The 12,975-nt window shown below is 39.8% G+C and overlaps 2 non-coding genes across 2 annotated transcripts; both read right to left on the reverse strand.

Annotated features, from left to right (window-relative positions):
• Positions 1 to 9,428: 9,428 nt before the first annotated feature.
• On the reverse strand, positions 9,429 to 9,625 carry LOC116407363. The gene has a single exon (XR_004220294.1). It is a non-coding gene; the product is annotated as a U2 spliceosomal RNA (small nuclear RNA).
• Positions 9,626 to 12,716: 3,091 nt separating this feature from the next.
• Positions 12,717 to 12,906, reverse strand: LOC116407367. The gene has a single exon (XR_004220296.1). It is a non-coding gene; the product is annotated as a U2 spliceosomal RNA (small nuclear RNA).
• Positions 12,907 to 12,975: the final 69 nt, after the last annotated feature.

Below are 12,975 nucleotides of genomic sequence, written 5' to 3' on the forward strand. Positions count from 1 at the left end.
TTGTTTCATTACTCCCACAATCATCTCTTGGGCACATAGGACTCCTAATTAGACCCCTAGAATACTGAAAATCCTTGACTGGAACAATATTATGCACGATAGACCATGCCAGATCTTTTTGACTATTTGTTAAATTTTTGTTTGTCACCATGTTCCATATATTTTTACTCACTTCAACACTATAAAACCCTACTCTGCTTATTATTTCATCCTTTTTGAGACTTGCACGCACAACTCTAAAATTATTGAGTTCCCTTTCCGAATATTTAGAAAGATTATACTGTCTTATTATTTTCTCCATCATTACATAAAACTTAGAAGGCTTAAAAGCATATGGTCTCCTTTTATCAAGACTCATCCAGCCATGTTTCCTTAAAAACCAGCCCGTTTCAAATTTTACTAAAAACGAGGCATTAGTATCTGAGGATAATAACTTAAAGATCACCGCCACATATTTTAGAGACAAAAACATACTTATATTCGGAACCCCTCTACCACCATTTTTACTTTCCTTATACATTTCTATTCTTTTTAATTTTTCCATTTTTGACCCCCATATGAATGTAAAAATCTCTCTATTAAACTTTCTCATATAAAGATCATTTGGTAAAAATATTAAAGATGAATACAAAATGATTGGTAGTAAAACTGACTTCACAATAAGAACTTTACCTTCTATTGTTTATTTTGGAACTTAAGAAAATTAAGTCTTTTTCCTTATTTTACTTAATACATTCTCCCAGTTTGGTAACCCAGATATATTTTGGTTAAAAACCACTCCTAAAATACTTATACTTTCAGAATATTTCTTAACTTTACAAAACATATCAAATACCCAGTTCCCGAAAACACAACATTCGGTTTTCTCCAGATTCAAATATAATCCTGATGCCATTCCATACAACTCTGCCAACATAATCACCCTATTAAGAGAGATCGAGTCCACACATGTCACTACGACGTCGTCCATATATGCTAAAGTTTTAATGTTTACCCCGTTACTACCTGGAATCATTATCCCTTTAATTATTTTTTCTTTCCTGATCATTTGTAAAAACGGCTCCATTGTACATATAAAAATTAAAGGAGACAACGGGCATCCTTGTCGCACACCAGATTTTATCACAACCTTATCTGTCAAAAACCCTTTTACTAAAAGCCCCATTATACATAGTTCTGATCATGTTAATAAAATCCTTTGGCACATTCATTGCTTCCAATACAGAAAACATAAAAATATGATTTACACCGTCAAAGGCTTTTTTAAAATCCAAAGACAAAATAGCCATTCTTAAATCTCGGTCTGAAATGTGCCATAAAATATCTCTAACTAAAATTAAATTATCCCATATGGACCTACCTGGTACCCCACATACTTGCCCATCCTCAATTATCTTACCAATCACTTTTTTTAGCCTATTACTTAACACTTAGCTATTATTTTATAATCTGTGTTTAAAAGGGTTATGGGCCTATAATTTTTTATATCATTTTTGTTTTCTTTCTTAAACACCAAAGTCACTATACCCTCTTTTTGAGATTCTGTTAAGACCCCTTTACACAAGCACTCATTTATCACTTCACATAACTCTTCCTTAATCACATCCCAAAAAAATAAATAAAATTCTATAGTTAAACCATCTGACCCTGGTGATTTATTTTTTGCAAAGCTTTTAATGACATCACTCAATTCTGCAACTGTAACCTTCCCACTTAAAATACTTTGATCATTAATACTTAGCACCTTGTCCATCTAACCCAATACAAATTCCGCACAAGACTTATCCATTTTTTCACCATTAAATAAATTACTGTAAAACTCATATACCACTTTTAAAATACCTTCTTTTTCTTTACACCCATTCAACTCACTTATGTAATCTTTTCTTTTAATACTCTTAAAAAAATACCGCCTGCATTTTTCTCCTTCCTCAAGATCTCTTACCCTTGAGTTAAATATGATTTCCTTACCCTTATTTTTCATCCACACTTTGATCTCACTTTTTATTTCAGTTATTTCAGTCTCTACTTCATATCCTAAAGATTCAAACTTCAACATATTCTGTAATCTCATATTTAAATTCCTATATTGCTGCTTTATCAACTTACTCCTATAGATACCGTACCTAATAAAAAAGAGCTTTAAATCTCTTTTAACCCATTCCCACCACTGACTAATAGATGAAAAACTATATTTCAACTTTTTCCAATAACCGAATTTTAAATATAATTTCCCGGTACAATTAACATCATCTAACATCAAACAATTAAGCTTCCAATAGCCTTTTTGGACTTTAAAGGATTTCAAAAATTCTAAAGTACAACTTAATAACTTATGATCTGAAAAAAGATGAGCTTCCAAACTAACCTTCTTCACACAGAAATCTTTGGAACAAAAACAAAAGTCAATTCTAGAATTATTATTTTGCCCGGACCATGTAAAACCATCTTCATCTTTATACATAGCTCTCCAGACATCCACCAACTCAAAATCATTTATTATGTTTTTCAATAGTTTTGATGACTTATCCAATTTGGATAATTTACCTCTACCTTCAGGTTCAATAACACAATTAAAATCTCCTAGCATGATAATTGGAACAGATCCGTTCAAAAAAAAAAAAGAAATTTTATCCATAAGCCTATATCGGTCATGCTTATCAACATATCCATAAACACAAAAAATTTTTAATTTAAATCCATATAGCTCGCCTTCAATTAATATTGCCCTTCCTGGCTCAATTTCAATTAGAGATTTGTAAACGAAAAGATTCCCTTTCACCAAGAAGCCCACCCCAGAATTTTTAATATCATTACTACCCGAAAATAAAGAAAAACCACCCCTCCAAGATTCTTTAAGTTTTGCATAATCATAACAGAAATCAATATTACATTCTTGTATACAACAAAAATCAAAATCCAAAGAAAAAAGAAAATCACTCCTGCTAGTTCATCCACCTTTTTGCCAGATGGGACCGACAACACAGGAGGCACTTCACGTATATTCTCTTTAGGGGGAGGCACCACACCAGCTTTAAGCCTTTCGGCATAGGTCTGTATGGGACATTCCCTAAATCTGTAACCCTCTTTGCCACAATTGGAACACTTCCTGGGTCTCTGGCAATCCTCACTATCATGTCCCAGTTCTCCACAAACACGACAGATCTTGCCAACATTGCATTCCTGAGACACATGCCCAAAATCGTGGCACTTCCAACAAAAAAGTGGCATGCCGTTATACTTCAAGAACCCTCTGTTGCCACTGATATTTATCAGCTGATCCGGATGATCAAATCCATCTTCACTGCTCTCGTCGTCTCGCAGCCTCACATGGAACAGCCTTTTCCCGGTCCAGATTCCATATTCATTGGTGATTTTTTTAACCATTTCCACCTCATCCAATATGCCATCCAGGTGAAAAATAATTTCGCTATCAGTCACATAGGTGTTATACATGACTACCGTCACCATTCGAATATTATCCCGGGGCTTAAACTCCATATTGCACCCAGCAATCCTCGGATCATCTTTCTTAGCCAAGTAGTTCTTCTTGAAAAGCTTATATAGGGCAGTATCTTTGAAAACCAATTCATATACCCCACGATTATAGAATTCCGGAATGCAAAACATATCAACAGGCTTAATTCCACATACAGCCAAAACATCTTCCACAATAAACTTCAAAGCATTCTCACCTCTCTTGGTTTCGGGTATTTCCACCTGCGCCGTATTCTTGAAACGGGTATCTGGAGCTGAAGATGTGTAAAAATCCTTTATTCTTCAAAGTAAGGAGTGAAGCCCCCTTCCACCACCAGAGGTGGCTTCCGGGTCTTCAAGACGATCCCTCCTCGTTAGCCTCACCAACCTCCCCCAATAGCAGCGATCAACTTAAGGCCTACAAGAGACCGATGTTAAGGGGCCGAGAGAGGTACGGAACAGCAACCAATCAGCAGGACACTGGATCTTGCCAAAAGGCCGAGAAGTGATCACTTGCTCTACCTCCATGGGGAGAGAGAGGGGCCATAACGCTTCCTCCTGCACCTACACTATCCTCCCCCCAAAACCCCAACCCCCACCTCACACACAAGCCCCCACATTACAGCATCTCTGATATCTTCTACAGCCCTTCTCTGGCTCTGGCCTCTTTGGCCTCTAGCATCGCTTTTGCGGACTCTCAGCACCGCAACAGCAACTTTACCACTCTCCCATTTTTTCCAAGTAATTTTTTATCCCTTAAGTAATAAATAAAATTGCACTAAGCGAAATGTATAATACAATCATTTACAGAAATAAAATCATGTTTTAAAAATGCTATCTGGAAAGTAAGGAACATTTTGCTTTTTAAACAGTTTAAAATCATCCAACAGATTTCATGTTGTTTTACAGATGTGCAGGTAAAAAGTCCATATAAAACATAAAAATGATTAAAATCTTTAAAACCACCAATATGTTTAAAAAGCGGACCAACAGATTTCCATAACTCCTGTGCATAGGGACAGTTCCAAAACAAGTGTAAAATAGTTTCATCTATACAACATGTTTCTCTGGGGCATTTACCTCTGCCCACCAAGCCTCTTCGGTGTTGAAACTCCCGTGTAGGGAGGCATTGGTGGACAATAGCCCAGGCAAGATCCTTGTGAACATTGGCTAGGAACTTTCCAAAGACATTTCGCCATACCTGTTTGGATCTTGCCTCAGAGAAGTTGGACACTGTCAAGACCACATCATCATGTCTTAGTATTTTTGTAACCTTTCTTTGGTCCCCCAACACTTCCGGTTCAATTTCTTTTAGGCGAAACAGTCTTACAGCCTTTTCTAAAACCACATAGTGTTTTGGGGGACATAAAAGCACAGGAGTATTTAGCGGAACCCTGAACCAGGGCTTAAAAACCATACCTGCAGCATATTTTAAAAAACAACTAAAAATGCCATCCGTGTTAAAACGTTTAAAACAGAAACAGAAGAATTTGACATAAAAGAATAAAAGAAGATTGGGAACATCTTTACCCCCACATTGTTTGCTCTTGTACATACGATCTCTTTTGAGTTTTTCCATTTTAGAACCCCATAGGAACTTAAAACACACTCTTGTTAGTCTCTTAATGTACAAAGAGGAAGGGGGAAAAACCAGGGCAATATGCAACATAATAGGAAGTAAAACCATTTTTATGATTAAAACTTTGCCCTCCATGGTTAAATCTCTCAAGTTCCACATACATGTCTTCTTTTCTAAACGAGTTAAAACAATGTCCCAGTTAAGATCACCTTTGTTTTCGGCATTAAAAATCACCCCTAAAATCTTTATTTGGTTATGTTGCATTTTAATTTCAGGGGCAACAGACATATCAAAAACACGAATACCGAGACAATCACACTTGTGCAAATTAAGCTTGAACCCTGAGGCTCCACAGAAACCTGAAATGTGCAATAAGGCTCTTTTTAGAGAGTAGGCAGTAGTGCACAGGAGGGTGACATCGTCCATATAGCTCAGCACTTTTACCTGACGGCCACCTCCTTCAGGAACGGGAACACCTCTGATGATTTTGTCATTTCTTAAAAGGATTAAAAGGGGTTCAATTGCACAGATAAAAAGGAATGGGGACAGAGGACAACCTTGCTTAACCCCGGATTTTAAAAACACATTCTTTGTTAAAAACCCGTTAATAGAAATTTGGCTAAAACAAGAATTGTATAAAACCTTAATACCCTTTACAATAAAATCAAGCAATGCCATTTTTCTTAAAACTTTAAAAAGGTATTCATGCGAGACACGATCAAATGCTTTTTCAAAGTCAAGAGATAAAATTGCAAGTTTTTGTTTTCGGTCATTAGAATACCATACAGCATCCCGAATAACATTGAGGGATTCTGCCATGGTTCTTCCCGGAACCCCACACACCTGATCGGGATGAATTAAAACATTTAAAAATGGCTTAACACGTAAAGAAATTAATTTTGCCATGACTTTGTAATCCACATTCAATAAGGTAATAGGGGACAGAGAGAGACTTGAGAATTTTAGACCTTTTTTAAAAAGCAAAGAAACGATGCCCCTCCTCCATGAGGGGGGTAAAACATCAACCTTAAAAGCTTCTTGATACAATAAAAACAAATCATCCTTTAATATATCCCAAAACCGTAAATAAAATTCAATCGGCAGACTGTCTTCACCAGGGGCTTTCCCGGATGAAAAACTTTTAAAAACCACATAAAGTTCTTCTAAAGTAAAATCACGGGTTAAAACCTCCTGATCTAAAACACTTAAATTAGGCTCTAAAACATTAAGACAGTCATTTAAAAGGGATTCATCAATGCATTTCTCATTAAAAAGGAGTTGATAAAAATTAAAAGCAGTATTTAAAATATCAGTCATAGAAGTAGCACCGTTCAAAGATAAAATAGGGTCTCTTTTCTCCCGGATTTTCTTAAAAAAGAATCTGGAGCACTTTTCGCCTTCTTCTAAGTGCTTTACATGGGAGTTAAAAATGATTTCTTTACCCTTTTGTTCTAGGTACTTCTTAATTTCTGCTTTTAAAACCAACATATCATTATCAACATCCACATCAACATCACGTAATTTAAATACGCGTATGCAAACTCTTTTTAAAACATAAAACCATTGTTTTTTCTTTTTAGCAACCATCTTACCTGCCTTAATAAAAAAAATCTCTTATTTTGGGTTTAGTGCCCTCCCACCAACATAAAATTGAACTGTGGGGATCGCGAGTCAACTGCCACTGTCGGTAGGTCCGCACAAACCGCTTACAGATCTGGTCATCTTCGAGAAGTTGCACATTTAGCCTCCAAAGCCCTTTATCCACTTTCTTTTCCCCTAAAATATTGACCTGGGAAAATAAAAGCTTGTGGTCTGAAAACACATTGTCTAAAAGAATGCATTTAAAAGGGTTAAAAAGGTCAGATAAAAACATAAAATCAATTCTCGAAGAAATTCTGCCATTCGACCAAGTAAAACCAGGATCTGTATGAGATAAAACCTTCCAAACATCTTTAAGGTTAAAATCATCAGTAAAATTTTGTAGCAGGTAAGAGGTTCTATCCTTTCGGTTAGGGTCACCCCCCTGCCTTTTTTCACCAACCCTAACACAATTGAAATCACCACCCACAAGCAGAGGAGCAGACCCTACGCAAAACAATGGTAAAAGCTCTAAAAGTTCGGCCCTTTCTTGCTTATCGGCCGAGGCATACACATTTAAAACGCGGAAAGAAAATCCATTAAAACATAAATGAATTAAAATAGCTCTTTTAGAGCCACGGCATAATAAACCTACCCCAGCAGTTTTGTTTTCATTTGACCCAGACCAAACGGATGGGCCCCAGTTCCAGTCTTTCTTTAAAAAACTGTAGTCCATAGCATTGTCAATGCCGCACTCCTGTAATAAGCAAAGATCCTGCGAGCAGGACCCTTTAAAGATCTCACGTTAAGAGAGGCAATCTTAAGGCAGTTCATCTTGGCAGCTTACGTGGGTGCATCCTCCATTCCGGATTCAGATCCTTCTCCTTCGGAGATCCCCAGCGATTCCACGTCTCCTTCCTCAGGAGACCCGAACTCACCGATGTTGACCGGGTCCGACGCGGACGTGTACCTCACCTCCGTTCGAGCCCTGACTTCTCCCTCACTGGAGTTGGATCCAACCGACATACGCCTTCGGATTTCCACGCCATCGCTACGCAACCTTTTCTCAGCAGGACGACTGCCACCGCCGATCACGCTCTCAGAAGCACAAGAAGGGGTTTCAGAATCTCCTGAAGTATCAGTCTGCCTGTCAGCAGACCTGGAACTCGCCCTCTTGTTCTTCTTCCCGTAGTAAACAACTTGATACTGCTCTGTATCTCTGCTCTTTTTAAGGGTATCAGGAACCATCTTAACAGGACTGACCACCGGCATGGTCATCAGCCTTTGCTCCGGTTCCCTTAATGGTCCCCTGCGGCTCGCAACTTGGCCTCCCTTTGCAGCATCCACTGCCCTAGAGGCAACGAAATCCTGCTTGGGTGCCACTCTGCACGAATCTGCAACTTTGCTATGGGCTATAGCAGACACAGTCCGTCCTTGCTCTGAACTGGAAACCGACTTTCTTTGGGCGCCAAAGACCGCAACAGAGGGCTCCTCAACAGGAGGCACCCCCTTGGGTCCTGTCAGTTTCCCGTTAGACTTACCCGACTCGTGTCTGCTTGGGACCGTCCTTGCTGGGCCAGCTACCGCCGCTGGCCTTTGCTCGGATCCCGAAGGAACTGGAGGCTTCGCAGCCACTTCCGCAAAGGTCGCCTTCTTTTTGGCTTTGCTGGGGCAGTCTTTGAATATGTGGCCAGCCTGGCCACACAAATTGCAAACCACCTGCATTCGGCATGCAGATGCTATATGACCCGGTTGACCGCATTTGTTACACCGGATTATGCGCTCTTTAGGACACGCGTCCTGTCGTAACTGCCATTTGTTTGGGCATACACAGAAGAGAGGCATCCCCGAATAAAATAGGTAGCCCCTACTTCTGCCAATAAGAAAATTCGAAGGCCGGGTGCATAAAACCACCGATGCCTTCAGCATCCCGCCGAAACTTCACAAAGAATTTCTTTTTTCCGTTCCAGAAGTTCGCTGCATTCTTCACAAGATGTGAAAAACGCACTTCGGAACAGTAGCGTTCGAGAAAGGTGACAACATCGGCCGTATCGATATGAGGATTGTACAAATGGATCACCAAAGGTACATCCTCGTCACCGTAAAGCAAACAGAATTTCAGGCCATCAAGCCTTCCATCCTGTAAATCTTTATTAGAGATTACTGCGTAGATGTTACTGCAGCAGGCGTGAGTGGTGCAGGTGATGGTATACACCCCTCGCCGTTCCTGGTCCTGAAGACAAAGAATATCCTCGCTCTTGAGGCAGAGTATCCCAAACAGAACCTCCTGGACGATGAACTTCAGGTCCTTCTGTGGGCGATGTTTCTCCTCCACCTCGATGCAGATGGTATTCTTGATGCGAGTTTCCCCAGGTGGAAACTCGAAGGAAAATGGCATCTTGGAAGCTCCTTGACACCGTCGAGTCTAAACCTACCTGCAAACAACCTGTCACTTCCACCAAAAAGTCACTTCCTTGTTATCCTTGATTGGTCCCTTACCCAAAAGCAGCACGGGACTGAAGTTTTAAGAAAAACGATGTCCCGAGGCAAAGCAAGGGGGGTACCCAGATACTAAGACTGAGGTTTGACGCCCAGCCAAGGCCAAGTAGTGACCAGTCAGCTTCCGCAAGCAAGATGGCACAAAATAGGTTTTACCTCTAGGCCGCACGCTACCGTCCGCCTGTCGATCGCAACCCGTTATCCTCGGAAACGCCCACCGCCCTATAGCAGCAGGGGACTTTAGACTCCGAAGAGTCGATGTCCCAAAGCCGAGCGGTGGGGGAACCTGGATGCCCTCTGACCAATCTCTCCTGTAGGTACTGCAATACCAGGTCGATGCGTGGAGTGGACAGAGCAAGCTCTTCTTCCATCTCCCTGTTCCAAAAATCCATTTAATATATGGTCCCCAGATAGGGGACGTATCAGATATTAAACTGATAAGAACAGATTTTTTTTTTTTTTTTTTTTATCCCATTCAGATCAAAAAACTTGCTCACAAACCATCTCATAAAACAAGCTTGATCATCCTTATGGACTTAAAAACCTACCCTTATTTTGTATTAGACACAAAGAAAGACCATTTTTCATATTTCCATAAAAGTGCTTTTTCCTGACTTTGTTTCCCATCTAATATATAATATAAATACATCTCAGAAAAAACAAATAATAAAGCATCCTCCACAGCTATTTCATCTTTATTAAATAACACAATATTCCTAGTTTTCCATAATTTCTTTCCCACAATTTATTATTTTCCAACTTATTAAAAACAAATCTTCTGAAGGGCATACCATTTCCCCATATAAAACAGCCTCATAATTAAGAAAATTCAAACCTCCAATATTTTTTAAAAGAGAACCCATTTTTTCCCAGAACTTTTGAGCAAAAGAGCAATTCCACATTACATGCATTACCGTTTCGTCCTCACAACAATTATGCCTAGGGCACTTAGCTCGGGCTATCAACCCACGTCGATGCTGAAAAAATCTTGTCGTGAGGCACTCGTGAATACAGCTCCATGCTAGGTCTTTTTGGGAATTAAAAATAGATTTATGTGATACTCTGGACCATACACTTTTTACTTTGTTTTCAGATAATCTATAAATAGGCATTAAAATCTCATTTTTCTCAAATTTTCTTTTTAAAAAATCCTTTTTTATTAGATCCTCAAAGGTCACTTCCTCAATACCACATAATAAAATAATTTTCTTTAAAATTTCATAAAATTTCGGAGGTTTAAAACATACCGGGCTTTTTAGGGAAATATCAAACCACTTTTGTTTTGCTAAAATGAAACCAGCAGCATACCTTATAAAACTGGACCACAAATTTTCTTTTTTACAATTTTTAACACAAAGCAATAAATACTTAGAATATAAAAATTTCCTTACATCAACCATTCCTTTTCCCCCTTTTTCTTTAGGTTTGCACATAATCTCTCTTTTGCACCTCTCCATTTTGGAACCCCAAAGAAAAACAAAAAATGCTCTTATTACCCGTTTCATATTCACTTCTGTTGGAGGAAAAACCATAGCTAAATATAAAATCATTGGAAGTAAAATTGCTTTGAGAATTAAAATTTTCCCCTCAAGAGTCAAGGACCTTAGTGATGCAAAAAATAAATAAAAAATTGTGTATGTGGTCGCTAAGTCCCAACTTTGTTTTCCATCATTATCATTAGAGAAAATTACCCCTAAAATTTTAACCGATACCGTTATTTTTATTTCCATATTTTGAAAATGGCCCCACTTACCAATTAAAAACATGCTGCTTTTCCCTAAATTTACTTTAAAACCACTAAAAGAACAAAACCACTCTATACATCTAATAGCCCTCCTAATTGCATTTTATGTGTAAATGAATGTGCAGAGGTCATCCATATATGCAATAGTCTTAGCTTGAACACCTCCTCCACCCGGGACAGGAACCCCCCTCACCATCTTTTCTTTTCTTAAATTATTTAATAATGGATCGAGTCTCTACCATCTGGGCACTCCCTATAGGAGCAATATTGGAGGCAGCAGTTTCTACTGGCTTATCAGCTCTAGCCGCCTCCTCAGACAACCCAGGTATCACTTTGCTGGAGCGATTTGGCCCTTTTGCCCTTTTAGGACAAGACTCGTATCTGTGGCCTGTTCCACCACACAAATTACATATCATTCCTTTGGGGCATTCTTTCGTACCATGTTCCGTAGAGCGGCAATTTTTGCAATGACCCACTTTTTCACAGTTATCAGCAGTATGACCATTCTGACCACAAACTCTACAATAAGCTGGCATCCCTGCATAAAAAATATCGCCATTAAACTTCCCTATATTAAATCTTGCAGGGGGATGCACAGGATTACCCATTGGATCTTTCTTAAAGGACACAAGGTATTTCCTTTTACATGTCCATATCCCGTATTCATTATTTATATTATGCACAAATTTTACTTTTTCACAGAAACGGGATAAATGGAAAAGCACATCTTCCTGCGGGACAAAGGGCGAGTACATCTTAACAACTATCATTGTACCCTCATCCTCCATGTGCTCAATAATTCTTACACCTTTCAAACTCACATCATTTTTCTTTTCCCGTATTTTACTCAGTAAATTATTATAAGCAACTTTCCCCGCCAATGTAACGTCGTAAATACCTTGTTTTGGGTAATCCTGTATGGCCAGAATATTCAGGGTGGTCATCTCAAACAATCCAAAAAGCAGTTTTCTCACAACATATTCCAAGCCGCGTCCATTTCTCTCAGCCTCCACGTACTCGAAACGCACCGTCTCACGGAGCCGCGCATTCGCCGGCAAAAAAGTAGCAGCCTTAGAGGCCATATCGCATATCTCCTTCTCCTTTCAGGCCTCTAAGAAGAGCCGAACAAGTTGAAGGGACACACTTCAGGGGGGATCGCTCTCAGCACCAGAGCAATGCCCCCTCCCCAATAGCAGCAGAGGACTTAAGCCCAAAAAAGGGCGATGTCCTAAGGCCGAGGAGGGGGGTTCTCTTAGTACTTCCTTCCCAAGGAGACACCTAATGGCAAAACACTTGATCTTGCCAAAAGGCCAAGAAGCGATAACCCGAATTGCGCACGCACCGACGGGCCCAGATCCTCACTTGCTCTACCTCCATGGGGAGAGAGAGGGGCCATAACGCTTCCTCCTGCACCTACACTATCCCCCGCCACAAAACCCCTACCCCCTCCTCACACACAAGCCCCCACATTACAGCATCTCTGATATCTTCTACAGCCCTTCTCTGGCTCTGGCCTCTTTAGGCTCTAGCATCGCTTTTGCGGACACTCGGCACCGCAACAGCAACTTCACCACTCTCCCAGAAGCCAACATTTACATAGCCCCGCCTCTTTCTGGCGCACACAATCAAGCACACAACGAGCTCCTGCAACGAGTCCCGGCTGAAAGGGCATCACACCAAACAACGGGCGGATGACGACATTAACAGCAAACTGTCTCCTGCAAAGTCTTGCAAAGTTCTTTTTTCCCCTTCCTTGGGCTGCTTGTTGCTGCTGTTTCTTTGCACTTGTTGTGCTGCTGCTGCAGATTCGAGCTTGTTCTGATTTTTCAAACTGGATAAGAGAGGTGCACCGGTCCTGGAGGTACTGCAATACCAGGTCGATGCGTGGAGTGGACAGAGCAAGCTCTTCTTCCATCTCCCTGTTCCAAAAATCCATTTAATATCTGATACGTCCCCTATCTGGGGACCATATATTAAACTGATAAGAACAGATAAGGTTTCAACTCGGTAATAAAAGCTTCATAGTGAATAAACCACCAATCACTTTTACAAAATCATTAGAAACCGATTTTTTATTCTTTATTATATTTTTTGTTTT

The sequence above is a fragment of the Xenopus tropicalis genome, chromosome 8 (genome assembly GCF_000004195.4).
Source record: "Xenopus tropicalis strain Nigerian chromosome 8, UCB_Xtro_10.0, whole genome shotgun sequence".
NCBI classification, from domain to species: domain Eukaryota; kingdom Metazoa; phylum Chordata; class Amphibia; order Anura; family Pipidae; genus Xenopus; species Xenopus tropicalis.